At 51.5% G+C, this 25,066-nt stretch overlaps 1 pseudogene; it reads left to right on the top strand.

Annotated features, from left to right (window-relative positions):
* Positions 1–9,894: 9,894 nt before the first annotated feature.
* On the top strand, positions 9,895–16,600 carry LOC121828541 (large ribosomal subunit protein eL28 pseudogene; annotated as a pseudogene).
* Positions 16,601–25,066: the final 8,466 nt, after the last annotated feature.

Here is a 25,066-nt window from a genome sequence, read left to right as displayed (position 1 = left end):
GCGTAGCCTGGGGCCCTGGGGACTGTGCCTTTACCTTCTCTCTGAAGGGGAGAGAAAGCCAGGGTCCTGAGGTTTCCTCTCCGCTCTTCCTCCCCCTTGTCTCCCAGGCTATGTAGCAAGTCCAGAGTCACATGCAACCCTGGTGTTAGGGGCTGAGGGACCTGGAGACCTACCTTGGAGACAACCTAAGATCAGATCCAACCCCATGCCTGCTGCAAGTCAGAATACAGAGGGATCTGGGAACCCACTCAAAGCCAGGTCTCTAGACTCTGAACCAGGGGTCTCCCACACCTCACCCCATGGTCATGCCCCATACCAGAGCCAGCAGGAGGACAGGAGGAATCCACCTTGTCTGCCAGTGATGCCTCCTAGCCTGATGCCTCTTCCAAACAGAGTCAGCCCAAGGTGGCCCTAAGGGTGGAAAGAGAGATACCGGGCAGGGCACTCTTCTCAGTGGACCCTGGGAGGCCAGATTCTGCCTCAGTTAGGACAGACAGATGAACTGGGCCTGGGTTGTTGTTCCCGTGCTCTGCTGCATGCTATCACAGTAACGACCTGAGGGCAGGCCCCGCCTGGTGTAGAGAGTTGCCTGGGCGCACAGACAGGAAGGTGCTCTGGGGCGACAGCAGCTTTCAGCCATCGGAGCCTCGCCTGGCAACAGTGTGATCCTGCTGAGGTAGAGTGACTGGGAGGAAACACTGGGCTTGGCCAGCAGAGGGGCCCAGAGACCAGCTTCTAATGGCTGTCTGTGGCCTTTGCAGAGAAAGACTGTGTGCTCTTGGTATGGGGCTGTGCTAGCAGTGAGTTTTCTAGGGTGGCTTTAGAGTCCTCCAACCCACGAGAGACCAGGGGCTATGTCCCACTCCCCCTCTGCCCAACATGATCTCTTGAGAGGCCCCTGAGGGACGTTCTGAGGATGGCCTTGGCTCTGGAACTCTCAGGAAGTGTAACCACACCGGATTAGGTTCTCCTGTACATAGTTACACTCGTCCCCGGTCCTACCCCTGATTGCAAGAGAAGCCTGTGGTTCTCTGCTGTTTTTTTTTTTTAATCATCGGTGTGTGTGTGCATGCGTTTTTAATGTGCAGAGCAGACCTACACAGTAGCTGTCCAGATTGCTGTAGGACAGAGCATGGGACTGTTTGTGCAAAAGTTGACAAGAGGTGTGCAACTGTGTGAATGTGTTAGGAGAGATGTGATGCTAGCAGAGTACCAAAGGTGACAGGTGTGCAGACTGGCTGTGGGGATCTGGTGGTCTTCCTTCACTCCCTGCTGAGACCTTCGGTCTGTCCATCTGCCTTCAGATTCACCGACTCCTGCCATCTCTAACTGAATGTCGAGCTGTCACTGAACTTTTCAGTCATAATGCTTTTTGTTTTGTTTGTTTTGAATTTTTTGTTTTTCGAGACAGGGTTTCTCTGTGTAGCTTTGGTTGTCCTGGAATTCACTTTGTAGATCAGGCTGGCCTTGAACTCACAGAGATCTACCTACCGCTGCTTCCTGACTGCAAGGTGTGTGTCAATACCGCCTGGCAATAATGCATTTTTTAAAATTTGTGGGAGGGTTGGTGGAGGTGTGTGTGTGTGTGTGTGTGTGTGTGTGTGTGTGTGCGCGCACGCGCGCACACACACATAGGTGCATGTGGGTGTACGTGTTTGTGTATGCTTTTGCCAGTGCTCAACTTTGGGGGTCTTTCCTCTCATGCTCTCTCTACCTTATTTTTAAAATACTTTTATTGTATTTATTTGTGTGTGAGTTGGGGCGGTCAGAGGACACCTTGTGTCTTATGTCTTAGAGTTTCTATTTCTGTGAAGAAACACCATGACCACAGAAACTCTTATAAAGAAAAACATTTAATTGGGGGGGCTCACTTAACAGTTTCAGAGGTTCAGTCTGTTATCATCATGCAGGGAGCATGGTGACATGCAGGCGGACATGGTGCTGGAGACGTAGCTGAGAGTCCTATATCTTGCAGGCAATAGGAAGTCAACTGAGACACTGGGCGATATCCTAAGCATAGCAAACCTCAAAGCCTGCCCCCACCAGTGGCACACTCCCTTCAACAAGGCCATACCTCCTAGCAGTGCCACGCCCTGTGAGTTTATGGGGGCCAATTTTATTCAGACTGCCACACCTTGTATTAGCAGTCATGAGTGTCCTGGAGTGTGGTTCTCAGCTGAACTGCTAATGTGCCAAAGGTTTTTCCACGTCTCTGCTCTGGCCATGGAGATGACTGACCAACGCCAGGCTGGCCCTCCTACGTCTCAACACTGGACATTGTAGTCTAGGTTACTAATTTCTGAATAAGAGGGAGCGCCCTGCCCAGGCACTTCTCTCTGTCCACCACATGGGTCTCAGAGATCAAGCTCAGGTTGTTGGCCCTGTTGGCAAGAGTCTTTATTTGTAAGCTGGGCAGTCTCACTGGCCCTCCGAATTATTTTTTGAGACAAGGTCTTCACTGAAGCTGGAGTTACCACCTGGCCGGACTTGTTGGCTAGCTGGTTCTGGTTCTACCTGTCTTGGCCCCTTCAGCCCTAGGGTCACATGCATGACATCACACCTAGCTTTTACATGAATTCTGGGGACCTAAACTCAGGTCCTCATGATTGTACAGCAGGCATTTTGCTCACTGGGCCACCTCTCCAGGCCCTGGTAATTCTTTCTTTCTTCCTTCCTTCCTTCCTTCCTTCCTTCCTTCCTTCCTTCCTTCCTCCCTCCCTCTCTCTCTCTCTCTCTCTCTCTCTCTCTCTCTCTCTTTTTTGAGAATTCCCATTTAGTTTTCCATATAATTTCATATAATTTCCGTGTCTCCCTCTTTGCTCATTGAGACCATATTTCCCTTTGACTTCTTGAGTATATTTTCGGTTCATCTTTAAACATGTATACAGCTGTGCTCAGGTCTTTGCTAATTCATGTCAGAACTTTGTTCTGTGATCTATCTTGCCCATTATAAAACATATTTTCTTACTTATTTCTAGATCTTCTGATTTTTTTTATGTTTAGCTGATCTTTTTTTGTTTGTTTGTTTTTTGAGACAGGGTTTCTCTGTGCAGCCCTGGCTGTCCTGAAACTTGTTCTGTAGGCCATGCTGGCCTCAAACTCTGGGATGAAAAGCGTGTGACACCACACCAGACTGAGGCAAACTTCTCCTCCTCCTCTTCCTTCTTGCTTTGTTTCAGACAAGGTCTCACTGTGTAATCCTGGATGGCCTAGAACTCACTTTGCAGACCAGGCTGGCATTGAACTCACATAGATCTACCTGTCTCTACCTCCCAGGTTCTGGGATTAAAAGCATGAACCACCACGCCTGACTGAACTCATTATCTTTAATTAAACCTTATAGACTCTGGATTCTACTATCATCCTGTGAAGGGCACTGACTTACTCTAGAAGACAGTTCCCTTTCTAGCTGGTTTTCTGGCCATTCTGTTGTTAGTCAAGAACCTTCCTCTTGACTGAGCTGGACTCTAGGCTGGCTGTCCTTTATACACAGCTTCTCCTGGGAGACTTGGAAGTCTTGTCTTAAGCCCACGAAGGCTCCCTGTGGGCCCTTCCCACAGAGTACTGCTCTTAGATACACGACCTCCTGGCTTTTGGGTTGGGGATGACTCACATACAGACGGTATCTATGACCTCCTTGGGAATGGCCGTCAGGAAGCAAGGTCCTGTACCGCTTCTTCTCCAGGAATTGCTGGCCTAAAGTACAATGTCCAGCATTAAGCTGTGGAAGGGCCATCCTGGCCAGCCAGAGCAGAGATATGGAGAAACCTTGTTGCATTGGCAACTGAGCTGAGAGCCATGCTCCAGGATGTGCTTTGTCACAATGAGCGGGGAGTGGCAGCAGGTCTTTATAGAGCCTTTTCAGGCTGTGACTTCAAGTCAGCAATACAATGACAAGTGAATTCTCGCCTTGTACAGGAAGTAGTCGATAACACGTAAACTAGAAACCCAAGAAATAACCGTGTGAGTGGATAATTTAGAAACATGAGTATAAATCCAGCACCCTTTTATCTCAAGCTCTGCTTCCTGCAGTTTTGGTGGTCTCTTTGGCCAAAACACGGGAAATGGAAAATTCCACAAATTAACAGTTGACCGCTTTTAAGTTAGATGCCATTCTGAGTTAGTTGAAGAAATCCACATCTCCACTGGGGTACAGCTCATGCTTTTGTGAAGTGTGTCCACACCGGACATGCTACCTGCTGGTTGGCTCTCACTAGCCAGCTAAGTTTTCATACTGATCATAATTTGCATACCAATAACCTTTTTTCTATTCAGTCGTGTCCCCAAAGTACAAGGATGGTAATCTGACCTTTACAAAATGCTAGAGAAGCATAAAGTGCTTCCTTTAAGTGAAAAGGCAGGAGATTTCACTAAAGAGCAACGCTAAGAACTCCCTTTCCGTAAACGGTGAACAGAAATCTAGGCTAGTTCTGCCGTCCAACTTCACACTGCAAAAGTTACAGCCGCAGGGCATTCGCGCTAAGACGGAAAAGGAGTTAGATTGTGAGCTCAGTACTGGCTCCCATTTCAGACCGCTATGAGGGGCTTGGAACGCCCCTGCTGATCAAGCAGCACAGTGTCTGACGTCACTGCGGGGGGAGGAAGAGGCGGCGGCGGCACTTGACTCAAGCAGGGACTAAGAGAAGCAGCTAGCTCCCTGCTACACGCTTTAGTCAGGATCCAGGATGCCGACCGCAGTCTGCTTTGTGGAAGGCAGACTGGAGCTGCAGTTAGAGAGAATGTCTTCTTTACAGTCTTGTGAGACAGACAGGAAAGCGTCTCAAGTAAAACCATTTCTAGCTCTCCTGCTTTCCCTGCCCTGGAAATGCCGTGGTTGTAGCCAGCCTGGGCTTAGAGCTGGGTTTAGAGTGGGCCCCGCAAGTGTCCCTAGATACCAAAGGAAACCAAGACCCTCAAAGGTCCAGGTGACAGCTTGTGGTAGTAGTGGCTTAGCATCTAACGGAGGGGCTTCTTCCCTGAGGAGCAACATCGCTAAGGATGCTGAGGTAGAGGGTCACAGTGGCTGCTAGCCAGCTGCAGCTTCTCTCCTGGGCTTGAGTCGCTGTTTGTGGCAGGGGCAGTTCCTCTGCCTCTCCTGTCACTGCCCTGATCACCTGTGCTCATGGTCTAGTTAGGTCCCTGCTCCTTTATGTTATGAAGTTCCAGAGCCTTTCTGCCGCCTCCCAGGGCTGCAGGACAGATTCCCCAGCCTGTATGCAACCAAGGACATTATTGCCCTCTTCTCCTAGTTTCTCATTTCCACTCCAGCTGAGTGCCTCCAACCTCAACCCTGCCAGGATGGACCCAGGAGGCCCCACTGCCAGAGACCCCACTTCCGAAGACCCCACTGCCAGAGTCTGAAATGCTTACTGCTCCTGGGGAGCCTACTACTAAAGACCCTGCTGTTAAGGTCCCCCTGGTGTTCCCTCTGTTGGCACACGCTGCTCTGCAGATGAGCCTGTGCCCTAAGATGCCCAAGTCCAGTTGAATGTGTTTAGTAGAGGTGTGTGGGGGTCAGTATGGTAATGCCTTGTCTCTGCACACGGGTGGTAAGGGGTTTCCCTGGGACCCTCTAGGCTCCTGCCCGAGGACCTCTCCTCAGTAATGACAGCCTAGGACTCCAATGACTGGGGTCATGTCGGGCCTCAGGAAAGGCTGCCTCCTTGAGCCACAGATCAGATGGCTCTGTATGTAGACAGATCTACTCGGGGACAGTCTTGGCAACATGTTTAGCTTCTTCTAGTTGGGACATGAGGGCTGCGGTTCTCACTGTGCCCAGGCAAGGCACTGATGCCTGTCTTGGGGGCAGGGCAATGCCCACCTCCAGCAGATTCAAGGAGCTCACAGGTTTCTTAAGTATTCCATGGTATTCTTACAAGTTCGCTGCAATCTGACAAAGGGCCATCCTTTTCATCCTCCTAAGCTAAGAATCACACCTAGTACCTCACGGTTTGGAGCTTGAAATGGCAAAAGGCTGGTTACCGTATTTCTTGCATTTCTTGCGGGCAGCGCCTTGGAAGCCCAGGAGCTCTCAGCAGGGGAGGGCCGGGCTCTCCACACCACCAGCTGCGCTCAGGCCTCCTGGTTCTTCCTAAGGTGTCACCACTTCGGTTTTCAAAAGAGAACTACTGTGCGCAGGACCGGCCTGGCTGGGACACGAGCAGCGCCATGCTCAAGAGTGTTTGTACGTTGGCTTCGTGATAGGCCTGTCCTCCGAGCCGAGGGCTTGGTCAGTTCTTCTGGGATCCCTCCCTTCTCCCCACTTGTCCACCTTAAGACCGTGCAGGATAGTCTGAGCAAGACGGGAGAAACTGAGGATGGGGAATACAGGGAAGTACATTTTCTGTGCCTGGTACTGCTCTCTGCAGCGAGCCCTTATCTGCACGGCTCTGACATGACATAAAGGCATTTTATCCATCCTGCCAAAAGGGATGAGGAGAAGGGACTTGGAGACATGCCTGTAAACAAGGGCCCGGCCAAGATCTGCGGATGGGAACCGAAAACTGGTTTGTTTCCTTTCTCCCACCCTGCCTTGACACCAAAGCACTTCCTGCAATGTCCAGCGCCCCCTGTGGATGGCCTGGGTCCTGAGAGGCTGGAGGCCTGTGCCTGGGCAGAGCTTCTGGTCTGGACACGGTGTCATCAAGCCAGAAGCTGTCACCTCACGTACGGACTTGAGGAGCCCCAGAATGCCTCATTCACTCTGGCAGCCACCCGATCGAAGTTAGCTTCATGACAGTCTCTAAACTGGGTCACAGTATCTAGGAAGTTGGCTCTGGCCAGGAGACTAGATCAAAACCAGTAGAGGGGTCCCAGGCCCTCGGGCAGCAGTGAGACAATATCCCTGGAGAGACAAGACATCACCATCCCAGACGCCCTAACCTGTGTGTCTGCCACGCCTCCGTCTGTCTCATGCGGAGTCCAGCCAGGGCCCAAGAGTGGCGGGCCAGTGCCTCCACTGACCTTTCTGCTCACCTATCCTGAGGTCATCTGCAGGTAGACAAGGACCTCAGGCAATGTCCTAGTACAGGACATGAACTTAATCTACCTGACCTACCCATGTGTCTAGTTCAACTGAGAGACCCACAGCTAGGATGGCCTCCAGCAGACACACATCAGGGTCTGGCCAGCCTCCCTCCTCCATGCTTCCCCCCACACACCTCTGTTAGCTCCTCCTGCTTCTTGCTGAGCTCTCCCTGTCTCCTCCCCACACCTGAGTTCCCCTGGAGTCAACCACCCTCCAGCCAGTGTTGGAGCGGCTCTCCGTTTCTCTCCTCAGGCTGTCCCAAATGAGGGTCAAATGTGCCCTGACCCAGCTCCTGCCCAGGCCTAGTTGCCAGCTGAAGGGCAGCTTTTCCATCTCTGGGGTCACGGGAGGGAGTTCAAGCTGGTTCCCTAAAACTGCGAGAACTGGCCACAGAGAGCGCTGCTAGCAGAGTGCTGGCTTGTGGTCCTTGCTGTGTGGCCAAGGACAAGTTACCTGACCTCTCTGATTTTTTGTTTCGAACAGTAGTGATATTATCAATATGTTGCTCCATTGCTTTGTGAATACCAAGAAAATTAGTTTATGTAAAATCACCCAGCACAAGATGCTGTCTGGGGTGGACCAGATGGAATTTTTTTTCCTGTGCAATATGAGGTTGGACTCAACTCTTTTCCCCAGACCACTCAGATATCCTGATGATAGCCAATGAGCATTGAGAGACCTCCTCCCAGGCCAACTCCAACTGTCTCTCGGTTTTCCTTGGCTCTTCTCTGCCCTTGTGGTGTGTTCTCATGCATTAACAGGCTGTCCCAAGGGGTGTTGACTGGTAAAACTGAAAACACTTCTCTGCTCCTTCTTCTCCTGTCTGCCTTTTCCAGTAAGCATCAGAATGCGCCTGTTTGGCTTCACATAGATCCTCTTGTCATTTTTGCTGTTCGTAGTTTATCTGAGTGCTCTGGTACTCTCCTGGTACCCAACATCTGGCCTAAGGTGCTATGTAAAACCTGATTGTAAGTGCCCAGATGTCCTTCTGCTGGACAGGATCTGACCTCCTTCATGTGTTGATCTCATGACTGTCCTAGTAAGCAGAGGCACCGTGGGATGCTGCAGGTGCTGGACAAGCCAGGGTGGGGACATGGCTCCTACCTGCCTTCCTCAGGCCTCTCACCTGGGGATACAGGCACCATGACCATGCATGAGGAGTTACACAAATAGACAGGTCTTTGTAGTCTGCATCGGCCTTCCTGGGGCCTTGGGCCGTGGTGGAGAGGGACATGACAGGTCTGTGGTCTGCGGATGACAGGTGGCTGGGGTGTTGTTGGTGCAGCTATGAAAGGGACCCTTAAAAAAAGATTCATGTTTTGCCTGGCAGTGGTGGCACACACCTTTAATCCCAGCACTTGGGAGGCAGAGGCAGGTGGATCTTTGTGAGTTCAAGGCCAGCCTGGTCTACAGAGCAAGATCCAGGAAAGGCACAAAACTAAACAGAGAAACCTTGTCTCAAAAAAACAAAAAAAAAAAAAAAAAAAAAAAAAAAAAAGATTCACGTTTTTCTCTAGTCCTTAGATGCTGTGTATAGCTTTTACTACATTGTACTTCTCATCTGCCTTCTTCCAGGTGTCAGTGGATTTTCCCCCTCCCTTCAGCTTTCCCCCAGATTGCAAGTAGACCCGAGGGGTGTATACGTGCGCACACATGCATGAGGGTGCACACACATATGTGTGTGTATTTCTAGAGAGGCCAGAGTTAGATTGTTTTCCTCAACTGTTTTCCAACTTGCTTTGTTTGAGACAGGGTCTCACTGTGTAGCTCTGGCTGTCCTGGAACTCTATATGTAGACCACGCTGGCCTTGAACTCACAGGCATCCTCCTGCCTCTGCCTTTCAAGTGCTGGGATTAAAGGCATGCACCACTACACCTGGCTTCCACCTTGTTTTTTGAGACAGGGTTCCTAGGCTGACCCGCAAAGCACCAGGGGTCTTTCTACCTCCCCAGTACGAGGATTATAGGCTTACATTAGCACACTCGGCCACACGTAGGTGCTAGGGATGGAACTTGGGTCTTTATGTTTGTGTCCTGATCCTGATGCTCCTCCTCTTCTCTGCCCTGGTCCTGATGTTCCTCCTCTTCTCTGCCAAATCTAACCCCAGCCTGGCAGCTACAGTTTTTCTATGGCATCTCTTTTGTCTCTTCCCTGGCCCTCCAGCCTCCTTCTTCTCCACCTGACTGAGGGAATGGGCACGGCACCTTTGTAGATGTGCTGCTGGCAGCAGGAGGCTCAGGCATGCACCGGCTCTGTTGCAGGCTTTTGGCTCCACGGACAGGGCCAGGCAGCAGCAGGTATGAAGCAAGCAGGTGTACACTGAGTGTCATGTGACCGTGGCCAGCAAGCTGTGTGTGACTGTGGCCAGTGGGTGTGCAGTGAACAGTAAGTGGTCACCGTCGGCTGGTGTACAGTAAGTCCTGTGATGGTGGCCAGAGACTACACAGTGAGCTGTGTGTGACTGTGGCCAGTGGGTGTCCTGGACAATCACCACCCGAGCTCCCAGACACAAGGTTCCATGGTACCTACCACCTACCCTGATGGTGTGATGTTAATGGAGTTGACTTTGAGAGGTGTCCTGGCAGCAAGAGTCCCTGCCTGGGTTTGTGAAGTCCTCAAAGCGTAGGTGGCTGAGCCAGCTCAGAGCTTAAAGGATAACATGGCGTTCATTTTGCTACTACCCTGTGCCTAGCCCCATCCTCCCGTGGGCCGTCTCAGAGCCTCTCTTACAGCTCTTAGAGCCATGTTAGTATAAACATGAAGACAGCTTGGGAGACATCAGTGGTCAATCCTAAGTTCCCAGGACCCCCCCAAACATGTACGGATTGCCCCTGGGCCCTTGTGGTGGACGTTCCTAGGACTGGACATGGCGCTTCTGAAGAGTCTGTCATTTGTCCGCTCTGAACTTCAGTAAGTCTCTTTCCCTAGGCTGTAGCTTCCCCTCCTCCACCATGTGTTCCTGTGAAGCAGGGCCTGGGGTCAGAGGTCAGGCTCTGGCCAGGGGCCATCTGTCTTGCTGTCCCAGACTTGCCAGCGAGACCTTCTGCCAGCAAGGCCAGGATGTCCTTATAGCAGCAGCTGTGAACTTGGGCATGACCTAGTCCCAGGTCTGGGGAGGGGTGGGGCCGGAGACCATCAGGGGGCGTGTATAAAAGGTCCTCAAGGCAGCCAGAGGAGAGGTGGAAGGCCCCCCAAGTCAGCACTGTGCTCCCCTGGCTTCTCGGCTCTGGAGCTCTTTTACGTGGTGTCCCTGCCCAGGGGGGTGCTTGCCATAGCCACTCCCTGGAGCCCACCCTCTTGTGGCTTTGCAGAATGTCACAGAGCTTGCTTATCTCATTCATTCAGATGAACGCCTCTCTGCATCCTGTTTTCTCTATGTCATAAGAACAGGAAGCAGCAATTGTTTGCAATGTGCGTCAGCATACCCCTGGCTCTGGCCGTGTCTTGGTGGTGCCCAGCCTGATAGGGACCCACTCCTGCCCACATGCATGACCCCCTTCAGCCTGAGACACTTGGGGCCTCTAGGGTCCCTCCAGTGTGTATGTGGGAGACTGATCACTAGGGAAGTTACCATGGGGACTTTAGCCATGAACTGGGCCACATCCTCCAGAAGGACAAGGCTATATTGCCACTGGGGTTCAACACTGGAAAGGACAGTACTCACCAGGTCCATAGGGAGCCATGGGAAGGGGGCTTCTGGTGACAGCCTGGGAGGTCAAGGGGAGGGGTGCCTTCAGGCTGTAACCCAGAGGGTCTGGTGACAGAGGAAGGCCTAAGAGATGCAGTGGGATGCAGCTCTGATGCCGGGGCCACTGGAGAGACAATGGGCACAGCTTGCTCTGTCTTGTCTTCATAACATTTTTTCCAGCGGCCCCTCCAGCAGGTCTTGGGCTGGCCATGGTTGACAGGGCACAAAGGGAAGCGGCAAGGCCCCTTAGAAAGTTGGGAGCTAGGAGTGGTGGTGCACACCTTTAATCCCAGCACTGGGGAGGCAGAGCCAGGTGGATCTCTGTGAGTTCAAGGCCAGCCTGGTCTACAGAGTGAGTTTCAGGAAAGCCAGGGCTACATAGAGAGACTGTGTCTCAAAAACCAGAAAACTAAGAAAAAAAGAGAAAGCTATGGAGACCCAATGGGGAGAGGGGTGGGCAAGGCTCTGGGCAGGTCAGAGCTGACACTGAATTGGAAAGGGTAGGGAACAAAAGTCACAGACATTGCCTTGTGGACTTGGATGGTCAGCTCCACCCCCCCCACCACCAACACACACACACTCACCAGAAAGGTTGAATCTATTGAACTTTTTAAAAAAAAATATGACCCTTTTATTTATTTATTGTTTGCTCTTTATTTATTTGAGACAAGTGTCGCCCTATAGCCCTGGCTGGCATATGAACCACAATGACCTCAAACTTGTAAGAATCCTACTTCTTCTTACCAAGTGCTGAGATTGCAGAAGTCTGCTACCATTCCCAGCTCCCAGGGTTTTGTCGTTGTTGTTTGTTTTTGTTTTTTTCCTAATTTATTCAGTGTGTGATGGTGTTTTGTCTGTGTGTGTGTGCACGCACGCACGTGCTCCACATGCTTGCACTACACAAGGGGGATTGAAGAGAAGGACATTGGCTCCCCTGGGCTGGAGTTACAGATGGTTGTGAGCCACCATGTCAGCGTGGGGAACTGAACCCAGGTCTTGTGGAAGAGAAGCCAGTCTTCTTATCCACTAAGCCGTCTCTCCAGCCCCTAGCTCCCAGTTTTTAACTGAGACAAGTAAGTCTAAGATCGGTCACCTTCAACACTGCTCGTATGCCGTACAGTGTGTGGTGTAGACATGGACATGCGGCCTTCATGACCCTGTCCTCAGTGCAGGTTCACCCTCTAGACCTGAGGCTGCTTTGAAAACTGCCTCAACAGGAGGATCTCTGTGAGTTCGAGGACAGCCCGGGCTACAGAGTCAAACCCTGTCTCAAAACAAAAAAGAAAAAGAAAAAGAAAACTGCCCAAAGCCTTGTGTAGTAGCTCATGGCTGTAAGTTCAGCATGGGAGAGGCTGAGCAAGGGGACCTCCTTAGTCAAGACCAGAGTAAAGCCTGGCACACAGTGAGACCCTGTGGGTAAAATATACAGGGCTTTGGGCTGGAGAGTGGCCCGGCTCTTACGAGTGCTTGTTGTTCTTCAGAGGACCTGTTCTTTATTCCCAGTGCCTCCATGGTGGCTCCAAAACCATCTGAAACCCTAGTTCCAAGGGATTTAATGCCCTCCTCTGGTCTCTGCAGGCAACAGCTGATACAGACATATATGCAGGCAAAACACCCATACACACAAAATATTTTTAATTAAATTTAAAATTAATTAATTAATTAATTAATTAAAAATAAAGAACAAACAAGCAAAAAAAAAAATCCTACTTGTTTTATTGAGTACAGAACATAGAAACAAGACAAACTAATCCAACTCAGTGGGTGCCCATGGTATACACCCACACAACATGTTCCACCCACCCTGCCCGTTCCCATCCCAGGGGCCACTGCCCACCCGGCAGCCCAGATACCTTTACACACTGTCTGCAGTAACCTGGATCGTCCGTGTGGTGAGCACGCACACAGGCTGGGACATGTCCTTCCTGTCCTGTGTGGATGGCCCACAGGTTTGTGGGATCAGTCTGGGGAGGCTGTGTATAGGGTTCTGTGCCGTTATGAGTCTTCATTCATCACCTAGGAATGGATGCTGGGCCTCACATCCACGTGTGCTAAGTCCACAGCAGTGACAAGGCTGTGGTTCAGGTCACTTAATTTTTTTAATAATGTTTTATGGCTTTGTACATAAACTTCTTACACCAGATTTACCAGCAAGAAATCTGATGGTTTGATGTCATTAAGTGACTTTTTTTTCCTTTTCCTTTTTTTTTTTTTTTTTTTTTTTTTTTTTTTTTTTTTTTTTTGAGACAGGGTTTCTCTGTGTATCTTTAGAGCCTGTCCTGGATCTCACTCTGTAGACCAGGCTGGCCTTGAACTCACAGAGATCTGCCTGCTTCTGCCTCCCGAGTGCTGGGATTAAAAGCGTGTGCTGCCACCACCACCCAGCTCTTTTTTTTTTTTTTAAAGACTGTTTCTTGCTTATAGGTAGCAATTGGTTTTTAATATTGGCCTTGTGTAAAATATCTGTGTCAAACTTACTAATTCTAATCTATCTTTAGATTCTTCATGACTTTCTATGTTAAATTAATGTGTTGTCAGTAACTCAGGATATCTTTTGTTTTTAGTTTTTTGTTGTTGTTTTTTTCCTTTCCAAGTTTGATGGCTTTTCTTCTTCAATTTTCTTCTTCTTCTTCTTCTTCTTCAATTTTCTTCTTCTTCTTCAATTTTCTTCTTCTTCTTCTTCTTCTTCTTCTTCTTCTTCTTCTTCTTCTTCTTCTTCTTCTTCTTCTTCTTCTTCTTCTCCTTCTCCTTCTCCTTCTCCTTCTCCTTCTCCTTCTCCTTCTCCTTCTCCTTCTCCTTCTCCTTCTCCTCCTCCTCCTCCTCCTCCTCCTCCTCCTCCTCCTCCTTCTCCTTCTTCTTCTTCCTACCTATACTGCTTGGGGCCATAATTTCACCCAGCGGGGCACACTAACATTGAGCCCCACGTGGGTACATTTTAACACTCTAGTACCCATTTAGGACAGTTCCCCTGTTCTGGTTCGCAGTTATTCTCTAAATCATGGGCAGAAGTGGATTTCATTTGTTTGTTCATTTTGTTTTTCGAGGCAGGGTTTCTCTGTGTAACAGCCTGGAACTCACAGAGATTCACCTGCCTCCACTTCCCTAGGGCTGAGGTTAAAGGCATGGGCCATCACCACCTGGCTTGCAGAAGTGGATTTTTAAAAATATGTTACACTAACGCCAGGTGTTGTTTAGGAGTTGGTTCCCCCTCATCGCATGGGGTTCAGGGACTGAGTTTATGTTCTCAGGTTTGGCAGCTAGAACCTTTACCATCTTGTCTGCACAAGAAGCGGATTTTATGAATTGCTTTTCTACATCTGATGAGAGTGCCATAGTTTTTCTCCTTTACTGCATTTGTGGGCTAAATTCACTGAGGACTTTGCATCATTAAATTGGCCTGGCTTTCTGGCACAAAACCCAGGCACTGTATTTCTACTGGTGCCTGTGTGAGGTGTAGAATGGTAGAGAGCAGAGGGAAGGGGGATGCTGTGCCACAGTGCTTTTGCCTGGAGGGTGGGCCTTGCCCAGAAGCAAGCCAAAGAGCAGTGGCCTGTGAGGAGCTGGGCCACTGTGGAAAAGCTCTCACCACTGGATAGCCAGTCCTGAGTCCTGAGAGCATCGGCCTGGCCTGAACAACACAGGGGACCACGTGTCTTTAGATGTGGAGAACAGTGCTGTGCTCAGTTGTCCAAGTGCTGGGAGGATCTAGTTCCTGGGTAGTTGGCACAGAATTCCTGCTCGTGCTTTACACATCATAACTTGTCTTGCTGCATGTAAGCAGAAAAGTAGCTGCCTACTGTCTGGAGCAGGGCTATGTGCTAGCAGGCTCTTCAGTGACCACAAGTTGGTGACAGATCAGCCTGGCCAGTCATAGAGCAAAATGTGCTCCCAACGGAAGGTGGCGGTGAAGCAGGAATAACAGGGGCACCTGTCAGAAAACAGGACTGTCTCACAGATGCCAGCCAGGTGAGGCAGGCCCTGTGACACACAGATGCTTCTTGTAGTAGACAGAGTGTTGGGGCCTGCGAGGTGTGGAGCATGGAGCACTCACAAAGCTTAAGTGAGCATAGAGTCCTTGGATGGGTCCAGAGCCTTGAGAAGGGAACTGGGAGCATCCTAGCAGCTGTGGCCTTACTCAGCCTGCTGTAGATGGGGTTCCAGGACCCCAATAAAAGAGAGATGGAAAATTGGACTTTGGAGGGTTCCTAGGAGACATTGCCATATAAGAAGAAACAGCCTGGGGACAGAGAACCTCTGTGGCTTTTGTTCCTGAGTTGGAGGGCACTGGGGTGAAGGTCAGAGTGCTTTGAATGTGATGGGAGTGAACTGGAGGATTGGTTTATGGTTATGACCAGGGTCGTCAGTGTTAAGGCATGTTAGGATATTCTGATGGAAGTCAAGGGGAAGAGGAACTGGAATCTGGGCAGAAACTGGGTAAAAGCAGTGAGACTTGGAAACACAGGGGTTTGGTTCGGTGTGTTGTGTTCCTCCGAGTTGGGAACTTGGAGTTCACGGTGGTGTTGGCTGTTGAGATCATGCATCTCTCTACAAGATTCCTGGTGTGCTGTCATCGCTTAAGAACATCCAAGCCCTGGATGTTGAGTTCTGGCATCAGGAAGGGTCATAGATTTTAACAGGTCCCTAGGGATGTCTGAAACCACTCAACCTCAGGGCCCAGGGCCTCTTAGCAGCATATGGAAGAAGGTTTAGGTCACACAGAGCTGGCCCGCTGTTCGGCTGCATGGAGACTGGAGAGGGTGTCCAGTGGTGTCACTTGAATAGCAGGCATGGAGTGAGAAAGAGCATTTGAGGGTGGGTGACTACTAGTGGTCTAGGAGTGAGGAGAACAGGAGTAGCTGGTTGGGCAAGGACACTGAGCCAGGGTCCCAAGGGACTTTTAACAGTGCACTAAGAAGGTCATGACAAGGACAGAAGCTGAACTGTTCCAGAATGTATAGGCCAGACTCTAGTGTGTGGGGTCCAGCCATGCCAGTTCGGGATGCTGGCTGCTGGTGGAGAATAAAATGGCCAGGAAGGACTGTGGAGGCAGGATTTGGGGAGGGGAGGCTGCACAGCTTTCAGGGGCTGGGGAGGTAGCCTGAGGTCAGATAGATAAGGCAGATCACATTGGTTTATTCAAAACAAGGTTAGTTTAATGTAAGAAACTAAAAACTGAAACTGCTACAAGAAAGCATTCAAGGTCTCATCACGAGCAAAGACTTTCTGCAAAGGACTCCAACCGGGAAATAACAGCCGGAACTGACAAACAGGATTATAGCATGAGATTAAAACGCTTACTCACAGCAAAAGATTACTCTTTTTTGTTTTCTGAGACAGGGTTTCTCTGGGTAGTTTTGGAGCCTGTCCTGGATCTCCCTCTGTAGACCAGGCTGGCCTTGAACTCACAGAGATCCACCCAGCTCTGCCTCCTGAGTGCTGGGATTAAAGGCGTGTGCCACCGCTGCTGCCACCACTACCACCCAGCCCTCACAGCAAAGGAAACAAGAAGAGTGAAGGCTCTTTGTCTTCGGCCACCCTGTCCGTGCATCTGCATTGGGTGGTCTTTGGAACTGCTCAGACGTACAGCACTGAGCCCAGTAATCTGAATGCCCGCAAGTCCTTCTGCTACAATGGGTTGGTTCACCGGAAGACTGTGGAAGCGGAGCCCCAGGCTGAGGGCAAAGGGGTCATGGCGGTCATGAGGTCAGTGAAAACCAGCCACTTCTGCACGGGCCACCCTCAGCAGCATCAGAAAATGATCCGCAAGTACAAGTACTGCCCAGGTCTGCGCATGGCAGTCATCTGCAGGGCCAGTGCCATCCTGCCAAGCCAGAAGCCTGTAGTGGTGAAGAGGAAATGGACTCGCCTGACCAAGAGCTCCTGAGCCCTACACCCCAGAAGCAATAGAGTCCACTGGCTTTTTCAACCACCACTTCCAAAAAAGGAGAAGAGGAAGAGGAGGAGGAGGGAGAAAAGGAGAAAGAGGAGGAGGAGGAGGAAAGAGGGGTTGGAAAGATACCTCAGGAGCTAAGAAAGCATACTGCTCTTGCAGAGGACCAAGGTTCGGTTCCCAGCACCTACGTCAGGTGGCCCACAACCTCCTTTAACTCTAGATGCAAAGAACTGAATGTCTTTTTCTGGTCTCCACAGGTCCTACACACATACTCAAACCACAGACACACACATACATACACACATGACTAAAAGTAAAAATAAAAATAAAGAAGAGTAAAGAAGAACAGAAAAATAATCTTCGGCAACCAAACACCTGCTGGGGGGAAAATGAAAAAACAAACAAACAAAAATCCAGTCAATAAAATGACCGAATTAATTGAACACAGTTCTCAAAGGGAGAGATAGAAATGGCTAATAAATACATGAAGTGTTCAACATCCTTAGCCATCAGAAAAATATAAATCAGAACTGCACTGAGATTCTACCTCACCCCACCCCAGCACGAATGGCCATCATCAAGACAATGAACAGTGTCAAATACCAGCTGGGATGCAGGAGAAAGAAACCATTATACACTTTTTATAGACATGTTGACTGAACGCTGATATAGAAATTAATTCAGAGTTTTGACACAGGAGAGAGATTAGAATGGACAGGGGGTTTGGAGTTTTTTTGTTTGTTTTTTGTTTTTAGAGACAGGGTTTCTCTGTGTAGCCCTGGCTGTCCAGGAACTTGCTCTGTAGACCAGGTTGGCCTAGAACTCAGAGATCAGCCTGCCTCTGCCTCCCAAGTACTGGGATTAAAGGCGTGTGCCACCACCGCCCAGCTTTTCTTTAGTCATTTTAGGCATTTGCTCTCTGAGCACATGCTCAGTCTACACCCTGTTGCCCACTAGTATCTGAACATTATCATTTTTGGTGGCTCACTTCTTGGTATGTTTTTTAATTGACATTTTCCCCTGGTGGCACAGGACTGGATGTCCTTGTCAGTGGTTAAAGAGCATTTGTGCGGGTTGGGGATTTAGCTCAGTGGTAGAGCACCTGCCTAGCAAGTGCAAGGCCCTGGGTTCGGTCTTCAGCTCCAGAAAAAAAAAAAAAAGCATTTGTGCTTTGCTTCTACAAATAATTAGCACTAGAGATTGTTCAACTGGAACCTCCAGCTCATTCCTGCTTGATCAGAAAGCCCCGTTCCTGTCTCTCCAAACCCCGCCCTCTCAGAGAGTCTCCAACAAAGAAAAGACACCAAAAATCCCAGTTCCATATTCTTAGTGGCTACAGCAGCTCCTTCCCTGAAGTTGCCAGCCGCCCAAGCCCCCACCTAAAGCATTCAGGTTTTGACCATCCTTGAGCACAAACCCAGCTTGTGGGGACACACCATCACTCCCTCACCTACAGGGTATATAAGGTCCCTGGCTTAGTTGGGCCGTGTGACTTCTCCAGCTTCCATCTCTGGGGCTGGCGGACTCACCCGGGAGTTGCTTTGCTCAAATATACCTGTTGTTTTGGTTTTTCACTTCAGCTTGATCTGGCTCACCGCATCAGCAGAGATACCTATTATCATGTTACATAAAAACCTATCAGAGATGACTTCCAAGAACCACGTACAAAGGGTATTCCATGTCCCAAGATGGAATCCATGCTTAGTGAGATGGATCCCTTTGATTCCTGGAGTGCAAGCAGACAGACAAGCTTCCCTTCTGCACTCCTGGGTACCCTTAGGAGGGTCCTGAGTCAGTCCCTCCAGACAGCCTTGGAGTCTCTTCCACATTTATGTTATCTCATCGGATTTTCTTTCCTGGTACTCAGCAGCCATTGCTCGGTGTTGATGTGGAGCCTTGTTAAGTGTTCCCTGCGGTCTGTTTTGTTGTCAAGATCACAATGATTTTAAAGCTGCATTAGAGCCTTACAGGTGATCTTGGAGTATCCTTTGAAGGCACTGTCCGCACACTGGGCACTGGGGACTACCTTCCCCAGAGTAATGAGTGTGTGGCCTCTGAGCTTAGGACAGCCTACTTGACATGGGTGGAGCAGGTCTTCTTGCCCTTGAGCGGCCAGATCCTGCTGGTGTACAGATGAGGCTTGGCTGAGGGAAGGTGTTTGGTGGAGGTGGGTGACATCAGAAATTCAGGTGAAGAATGCTTTCCCAGGCAAGAGTTCCAGGCTGTGCCAAGTCCTACGAGGCAACTAGAGATCAGGAATGTGAGAGAGGTGATGAGTGACCCTGAAGCCTGGGAATCCAGGCAATGGCATGAGGCCCAGGTACCATTCAAGATGCCTCTTCGATATTCCTCTCCACCCTGGAGCCCTGTCCTGCAACCATTGGCTCAGGGGCAAGTTTGTGGCCTAGGCTTAGCTGCCAGTGGGGCCCTGTGGAAGTCACCAGGGCCTATGTGGTGTCTCATTAGACCCAGAGTAAGGAGACATCTGAGCTGGGAGGAGGCATGTCCTCTCCACAGTGGTCTTAGGAACCACATAAGCTGTTTCTGTCCCGGCATTAGAGTGGCCTTCCTCCAGCTGTTCCCCTCCTTTGTGTCCTGAGTGACTTACCCGTGAGCCAACAGCTCCTCTCGGTAGGGACATGGCTTGGCTTGTTGTAGGGATATGGAGACCCCTTGCTCTCTGCAGCTCAGGGCCCTGAGTGTTACTGGATGCCAGTTCTGCCTCACCGTCCCCTAGGAGGTTCCGATCCTCTTTAGGGTGTGGTCTAGAAGCCTACGGCACAGTTATAAGGTACAGTGGTATAAAAGCCGAAGGAACGGTTTGTGTCTGCATTAGTAAGACCACAAAACGTGTCTTCTGGGAAGGATAACCTCAATGTAGCTGAGAGGTGAGAAGAATTTGACCAGACGTACTCCCAGTGCCTAGGCATTGACTTTGTTCTTTGGACGTTCAGCATCAATTTGTTGGGGTGCAAGGCAAATCTGATAGGCCAGCCCAGAACAAAATCTTCCTGGGCTTTTCTTTCTCATGAATAAAAAGGTGGCCATTGTTGCTCACCTTGTGGCCTCGTTCCTACCTTCCTGGTCCAGCTGGACCCATACTTGCTCTGGCAGAGCTGAGCTGCAGCATGCGGGCCCCTGCTGCTGGTCTCAGAGCTGGGCTGCAGCATTCAGGTCCCTGCTGATGCTCTCAGAGCTGGGCTGCAGCGTGCTCTCTGCTGCTGGTCTCAGAGCTGGGCTGCAGCATGCAGGTGCCTGCTGCTGGTCTCAGAGCTGAGCTGCAGCATGCAGGTGCCTGCTGCTGGTCTCAGAGCTGGGCTGCAGCATGCAAGTGCCTGCTGCTGGTCTCAGAGCTAGGCTGCAGCATGCAGGTCCCTGCTGCTGGTCTCAGAGCTGGGCTGCAGCATGCTCTCTGCTGCTGCTCTCAGAGCTGGGCTACAGCATGCAGGTGCCTGCTGCTGCTCTCAGAGCTGGGCTGCAGCATGCTCTCTGCTGCTGCTCTCAGAGCTGGGCTGCAGCATTTGGGTCCCTGCTGCTGCTCTCAGAGCTCTCAGAGGAACAAATGGCTGCTGCTCCTATCTTGGAAGCATTGACACCCTCCCTGGGTCTGACAAGTTCCCATGCACTCTGGGAACTCCCCCTCTTACATCCTATGGAGTTGCCTGGAGTGTCTGGTGGGGTGTAGACAGTGCTGTGTCTGTGACTATGTCTCCATCCACATATCTTGCAGTTCTGAGGAATGATCCACCAGAAGCTGTCATGGCTCAGAATAATCTTGGCAGTGGGTGTCCATGGCGATAAGGTACAGCCAAGATGTGTGTACAGTGCCAGCTGGCTGCATGGACCCTACTGCACAGGATCACACCGGCAGCTGCTTTAAACCCTTGTTAGTTCCTATGTGCAAATGGAAGCCAGGGGCCGTGGGGATACCTCGCCACTCTTGTTTCAGCCCTTGGTTCTATTCCCAACTCTGCAGTTAGGGGGTTAGATCAATGACAGGTAGTGTCCGGTTCTGGTGCTTTCTTTTCACCCTCCTGATCCAGGTATGGCTGGCACGTAGTGATTTATGAGTCTGTGGCCATCACCGCCCCTCAGACAAGTGCAGCCCTTTGTCTGGCCTAGAACAAGCTCCCGTCTTTATGGGATAATTAGTGTGGACAATGACCAGGGCCCAGGGCCTTGAGACTCAGCGAAGCAGAATGGAATCTCAGTGGCATGAAAAGTCATGGGGAGGCATGGATGGTGGCTGAATAGCGACAGTTACCTTCTGAATAGATTAATTTTTAAAACCTCTGTGCAAGTGGGGAAGGCTGCAAGGGGCCTCGGAGGAGGAGGCACAGTGACAATGAGGTATTGTGACTCTGCAGCTCCGGGAGGAAGCCTGGCAGGGGTCCGCTGCACTGGATGACCCTCCGGCCAGGCTGCTGGACATACGCTCCCCGGAGGCTTGTATGGCCCCTGAGCTGCAGACACGGCCACACCCGCAGTCAGTGTAGGTGAGAAAGTGAGTCATTGCCCCTTGCCCAGACCAACCAGACTCCTGCAGTCCACTGCGACTGCTCAGGGTGAACGTGCCTGAGAGCACCTGGCCAAGGCTCTGCCTGACTCTCAGCCTCCTGTGAGCTGTGTAGACTGGACTCGGTCCGCTCACCTTCCCACCACCTTCTCCTACTGGCCCAGGTCCGAGGTCCTGAGCTATCAGCCCAGGCCTGCTCCAAGCTCCAAGCCTTTCCCCAAGCTAAGGACCACATCCTGACGGCCTCCGGACAGTTGGTTCTGGGTATTCCCGCCCAGCTCAACGCTGACACATTTGCAGGCGGTGCAGTCAAGGTCCTCAGCCAGAGTTCCCCCAAGGCTGGTGAAGTCAATGGTCAGTGTCTTCCAGCTGCAGGACACAGACAGGGAGCTCCTTCCTGGTTCATAGCCACCATCTCTGCCATGAGGGCAAATTCAAAGAAGTGCATGACCCTGCATACCTCTGGTGGCCTTTAGGAAAAGGGGCTGGGACTCTCTTCTACCTCTTGGGGCATGTGTTCAATAGGGCAGGCCGAAGCCAGATGGAGGCTGTTTGTAACACCGCTATAGGGCTGTACGGAGCCAAGGATGGAGGCTTCAGGGACTGGGCCCCAGGAGCCTCTCATATTACTTCATCTAAGAAAAGGTATCAAGATGTAGACCCCTCGCCCATGGTACTACTCAGACCCCTGCTCATTGCTGGCCCAGAGGAGCCCTTCTGAGGATGCCTACCAGCCCCTCATGCTCTGAGGGTTCAGCATGAGCGTGTGTGACGTGCAGCGAAGCCACCTGCCTGGGCTGGCACTCCACTCTCCTCCCTTTTGACTTTTTGTCCACTGATGAATCCATCTGTTGGTGTGTCCTGGACATAGCCTCAGCCTGAGCACGGCGGAGGCAGCCCAGACAGAAACAACGGAAGGACAGAGACTAACCAGTGTGTTCTGTCTCTGTTCTCACTTGTGGGCTTTCGGCATTGTGAGCTCTGCTGTCTCTGGTGTGAGCCCAGGAGGTTACAAGAGGGACACCTAGTCCTAAACTTCCATATTCGAAGGCCCAGGCCCAGGAGGTCCGGGTGGTGACTAGGCATGCAGGAGGCACAGGGAGATGGAGAAAGGCTTCTGGTCGCTGCTACGGCTGTGGCAGCATCATGCAGCCCAAGCGGGACAGAGCCCAGCTATGGCCCGCCAGAGGTGCCTCCAGTGGGATGTGGCCCAGCAGCGCCTGCTGTAATCAGTGAGGCCGTCACTTTAGGAGGCCGTCATCCCAGGCATCTTGACTTCCACCCTGTTGCTGTTGGGATTCAAAGATGAGCACACTTCAGGGACAGTGCCCTGGGAGGTCACCTCCCTTACTATTGTGATTTAGGTGTTAGGCACCAGGAGCCACCTGGGCCTCTGAGACCTTGGTTGGCCCTGGGAGGTGGCCCATGTGTCAGCAGCACCATGACCCACATAGCTTCATTTCCTGTCACACCTGCCTCTCGAAAGTAGTGAAGGGCACCGAGGAACCAAGATGGCCACACACCCAGGAACAATGTGGGGTTGGGGGCCCCCTGAGGCCATTCTTGGGGCTGAATGGCGGCTGTGCCTGGAGAGAGTGCTGGGAGGCAGAAGGCAAGCTAGTGTTTCGGGAGTCTTCTGTTACACTCAGGCTTTTCAAAGAGTGTCTGGGGCTGCTGAATGTGCCTCTCTCGCTCTCCAAGGCAGGCATCCTACACAAAGGGGGCTCTTGTCCCGCACAGGCCCCTTCTGGGAAGAAAAGCCATTGTCCAGGAGCAGGGCCGCCCAGCAGGCGGTGCATGCTCCACTGCCCACCGCCGAGCCCGTCGAAAGGGGCCCCATTCAGGCCTGTCTGCCCGGATTAGCAGGGACTCACGACTCAATGTGCTGCGATATTTCATGTCGAGGGCAGCGGCTGGCTCTGGGCAGAATCAATGCCTGCTTTTGTCTGCTGAGTTATTTTATTTACATTTTTAAAACAGCTTATCAAGGTAAAAAGATAGCTTTGCAAAAAAAAAAAAAAAAAAAAGCGTTTGGCTTCGGGCCGGCACAGAGGTGGGAGGCTGGGCTGGCACTGGGGTCCTAGGCCACGCAGTCTGGGCCTCAGCCAGCCTGGGCACCTGCCCAGCCCTCCTGCCGTTCAGGGGGATGGGGAGCAGGAGAGACGAGATGCTTCCAGAAGCTACCATCCTGACCCCTCTGTATTTTCTTGACTGTTTTCCTGGAAGCCACTAAGCCTGAGGTTCCCCTGGTGCTGCTGTGACCCGTCTGGCAGGTGTCCCTGAGTGTCCCTCCTGGGCAGCAGAGGTCAGAAAAGAGTCCTGTTGCCTCCATCTGTCCCCAGCCTAGTCCTGACCTCTTCCTCCTGTGGAACCAGCATCAAGCCCTCACCAGTTTCTACCATGCCTTTTCCCTGGACAGGCAGGTGATCTTCCTGCAGGCCTGAGTCCGCCAAGTCACCCACATGACCGGGCACCATTTGTTCCATCATGGCCTGAGAGGAGATTCAGCACAAATGACCAGACACCCATCCTAGGCTAGTCTGACCACAACGACAGGCCACAAAGAACCCTGAAGCTCAAGCTAGGCCAAAGCCAGGGAGCTTCCTGGAGGAGGTGTTTCTGGGTTCTGCTGCCTCCCCCACCCCCAGTCAGCAAGGTACCTGGCAGTAGCTGGATAGGACTGGAAAATCTCCTTCCCTGTCTTAGCCCCTGCCCAGGTAGGCTATAAAAAAAAACTCTCCTCCCAAACACCCCACTACCCCACAGGTATACACTATGGATGGATAAAGGGGCTTAAAACCTAGGGATGTTGGCCACACACCAGGGCCACCTGGTCGCTAGAGGGCAGCCTAGGTGCATGGAGAGATCCCGCCTGGCACCCAAAACTGTAGCCTGGCTGTATACTCCGCTCTAAGTGACCCCAGATAGAAGGAATAAAGGGGCACTTCAAACCCCCTGGGTGCTGCTGGTCAGCCACATCCCAGTCTACCTGACAGATGAGGCTTGAGCCTGCACACCTAATCATAGCCCACCCTGGGACCAGCCTCCCAGTCAGGGGTTTTAGGTCCCATTAAGGGCCGGGCTTGGGGATGACAGATCATCCTGAACATTGCTAGGACATTAACAGTGCAGTTGGCATTGTGGGCAGCCCCAGAACCTTCACCCCCTGCCCCTCACCATCCTGCCCAGCCTCCCTTCTCCCCGAATCACTGGCAGAGAGCCTGAACCCACAAGCGGAAGAGAATAGCCTAGTCCTTGGCTCCCCGTGTCCCTGATGAAGTTAGGTCAGGCCCAGAGAAGGGGTCTTAAGGGAACTCTGAGTGGTCATGATAGAAATATGTGTGTATGGATGCTGAGCATCCTTGGTTTCCTTGGGATCCTACAGTTTCTGTGGTCCAGAAGATACTAAGGCGGTGGTGTGGAGCTGTAGGGGTCACCTGATGACCCCTTCTTCCCCACCCCCCCCCCTTGCCTCTCCAGGTCTGAAGACCATCTTCATGTCCTGAATTTCTCCTCAAACCATGCATACCTTCCCCCTGCCCTGAGACCATCCCACGCCCTGTGCCCCCTGGGGCCTGGTGAGGCCAAGCCCCCTGGACAATAGCCAGCCATGGAGGCACTGGGTCAGAGCAGAGGGAAAGCCCAGCCCGAACCCCTTGGGCTACATGCTGCTAAGCCTTTCCCAGGCCGCTATTTTGGGCCCTCTGAGCCTTGGGGGTGGGGTGCCAGATATCTTCGCTGCTGCTCTTGCTGGTTATTTTTGCTCATAATGGGAGCACGATATATGGAAATTATTAATAGCATCCCAGGCTACGGTACGTGCTGGTACTCAGGGCAGTGTGTGTTCTGTCCAGTGTTGGGAAGGTCTCAGCAGCACAGCAGGTTGGGGGAAATCACCTCGCAGCTACACCCACTCCCAGCAGACGCTTCCCAGGCTGTGA

The sequence above is a fragment of the Peromyscus maniculatus genome, chromosome 4, assembly GCF_049852395.1.
Source record: "Peromyscus maniculatus bairdii isolate BWxNUB_F1_BW_parent chromosome 4, HU_Pman_BW_mat_3.1, whole genome shotgun sequence".
Classification (NCBI taxonomy): domain Eukaryota; kingdom Metazoa; phylum Chordata; class Mammalia; order Rodentia; family Cricetidae; genus Peromyscus; species Peromyscus maniculatus.
This window is presented reverse-complemented; position numbering and strand designations above follow the sequence as displayed.